Source organism: Miscanthus floridulus, chromosome 5 (assembly GCF_019320115.1).
Source record: "Miscanthus floridulus cultivar M001 chromosome 5, ASM1932011v1, whole genome shotgun sequence".
Taxonomy (NCBI): domain Eukaryota; kingdom Viridiplantae; phylum Streptophyta; class Magnoliopsida; order Poales; family Poaceae; genus Miscanthus; species Miscanthus floridulus.
Window position 1 is genome coordinate 19,232,096 of NC_089584.1, and position 2,959 is coordinate 19,235,054.

The window sequence follows — 2,959 nt, forward strand, 5'->3', positions numbered from 1 at the left end:
CAACTAAGTATTATTAGATTCTTTATTAATTATATTTTCATAGTATATCTATTTGATGCCACGTATCTTTATAATTCTCTCTATAACTTTAGTCAAACTTGAGATGCTTTGACTCTCAAAGATTATTGAAATGACTTATAATTTGAAACGGATGGAGTATCTTTCAGTCAGCCAAAAGACTCTTTTTTTTGCATCCCCAAATTATACATTTTTGTGTACTACATCCGTTCCAGGACAAATGCTTTGGTAATCTTCCGTTGGACGTTCACACACCTTGTGTGAATCTGAATCATCCGCAGTACAGGGAGTCAGTCGCGCAAGGTACATCCAGTGCGAAATTTTGCATGATCTCCGACTTGAGCAACAAGGGGACCCAAATTTTGGGCAAAAACATACATACACTGCTCTTCTCTGCAATGCTGGTTGGACATGCAGAAAAATACTCGTGCAAGTGCAATACAACAATCATCAACAATGCATCATCGAGTACGATCTCCTCTGCATCTGTTCGTACTGCTCTTCTTCTCCAGCCTCGCCGCGGCCTCTGCAGCCACAGAGCGGATCCCGAACTCCACCACGTCGTCGTCGTCGTCGTCGTGCCCATCCTACCGGTGCGGACACGCCGTGGACATCCGGTACCCGTTCTGGATCGACGACGGCAGCGCGAGCGCCGGCAACGCCTCGTCGTTGTCGTCCTCCCAGTCCCACTGCGGGTACCCGAGCCTGCGCCTGGAGTGCCGGCGCGAGACGCCGGTGCTGCCGCTCCCGTCGGGGGACTACGCCGTGACGCACGTCATGTACGGCGACCGCACCGTGTCGCTGTTCGACCTCGGCGTGTTCTCGCTGTCCAACACCTGCCCGCTGGTGGGTCGCAACCTGTCCCTCCCCTCCGGGTCGCCGCTGTCGCTCACGCCCCGGGACGCCAACCTCACCTTCTTCGTCCACTGCTCCTTCGTGGGCATACCCGCGCACCTCGTGGCGTGCCTCGAGGGCGACGGCAGGCACCACTCGTACGTGTTCCGCGACGGCGACGAGCTCGCGCCGTACGGCTACGCGGGGCTGTGCCAGAGCGTCATCGGCATGCCCGTGCTGCGGAGGTCCCTGCTCGGCGCCGCGGGGTCCACCAGCAGCCCGCTGGACGCCGTCGTGCCCGCGCTCAACATGGGGTTCGAGCTGAGCTGGAGGCCCGAGGCGGACGGGGAGTGCGGACAGTGCGAGAGAGCCGGCGGCCTGTGCGGCCGCCGTCGGCAGGCGGGGCACGGCCCGTGGACCTTCGCGTGCTTCCGGGCAGCGGCGAACCAAGCGTGGATTCCTCCGAAAACTCCAGGTACGCGTGCATATATATTCCTCCTAGGCGTGTTCTTTAGAGATTTCATAGATTTTTGCTGCGTCAAGGTTTAAATGGGCTTAACGATATGGAGCTCTCCGAGACGCGTAGTTAAGAATTGGCCTGACAGCGAGTTAGGCAAACTATAAAGGATGGCCCAAATCCAGTGGGCCTTAGCCCGTATAGGGCCTGGTGTCCGGTGGACTTAAGATTTGTTGATTTGGTTCAATTAATCAAAGAAAAAATTATCGACAATTCTAGTGTCCCGGACGTCCGGAGTGTGAGTGCATCGGACGCTGGTCCGCTTCAAAAACGTGCCCGCCCCGCGTGGAATAAAATGGAACCCCGCCCGCCCCCCGCGTATAAAACAGAATAGAACGGAACCCGCCCCATTTCTCCTCTCCCCACCACTCCCCTGTCCCCCGTTCCCCCACCACGCCCATGTCCCAAAAGAGCACGAAACACTTCCAGTGCAACATTGCAAATATATGGAAAAACTATATAGTGTAACATCATGATATAAATACTGTAACATCCCAAAAAAAATATAGTGTAACATTAAAAACATGCACTGCAACATCGAAAAATATGTACTGCAACAACGAAAATATGCACTGCAACATAAAAAAATATATACTGCAACATCGAAAAACATGTAGTGCAACATCGAAAATTATGTGCTGCAACATCAAAAAAATATGTGCTACAACATCGCAAAACATGAACTGCAACATCGAAAAAATATGTAATGCAACATCGAAAATTATGTGCTGCAACATCAAAAATTATATACTGCAACATCTCAAGCAGTAGTACTGCAACATCGCAAAAACATTTATTGCAACGATCCTGTTGCAACATTCAAAAAATCATCTGTTACAACATAAAAAAAACCATTGCAACTTGGGAGAAAACAGCAAAAAAGGGTACATAAAATGCCCCTGGCTGATCACCTTCGAGCTCGCTGGAGGGAGGAGGGAATAGGACCCCAGAGCTCGCTATAACCCCAGCCACCGCCGCGTCCCTCAGATCCAGAGGAGGAGGAGCAGGAGGACTCAAATCTAGAGGAGGAGGAGGAGGGTTCAGATCCAGAGAAGGACCGACTTACCTCGTCGAAGCCGCCCCATCGTCCTCGTCTCCGGTGGGGGTCGCATGGAGGTCGCGGAGGGAGGGAGAGGGGTGGCAGCGACCTAGCAGCGACCTAGTGCACAGGCGTGGCGTCCGTCCCCGTGGCGGCCTGGAGAACGGCGCGCGGCGCGCCAGCGAGTGGGTACAGAGGAGCGGGGGGGAGGGGGAGCGGGCGACTGAAGCAGCGAGTGGGCGCTGGGGGAGACGGGATGGGATAAGAAGTTGGTGGGCGCGTTCAGTGAGTCGTTCTGTGTGCGGGTCCATCTGGACGGGACGGACGCCTGCACAGTATCATTATCGAAGAATTATCTGTATGGCTTCACAAAATCTATAGCTTCCTTAGATGGTCATTTTTCTTCTGAAGTTACGTGTAAGACCCGAAAATGAATTTGACTTACCTGTATGGCCTTCTCTCATTAATCAATCGACACGCTGAGATGTGAGACCTCAAGCCGGTCACCGTTAGGGGTCATTCAGTTCCTTCGGAACGAGTCCCTAGAATGA

General features: G+C 52.9%; 1 pseudogene; it reads left to right on the plus strand.

Annotated features, from left to right (window-relative positions):
• The first annotated feature begins 416 nt into the window (after window positions 1-416).
• Window positions 417-1,442, plus strand: LOC136454355 (LEAF RUST 10 DISEASE-RESISTANCE LOCUS RECEPTOR-LIKE PROTEIN KINASE-like 2.1; annotated as a pseudogene).
• The last annotated feature ends 1,517 nt before the right edge of the window (window positions 1,443-2,959 follow it).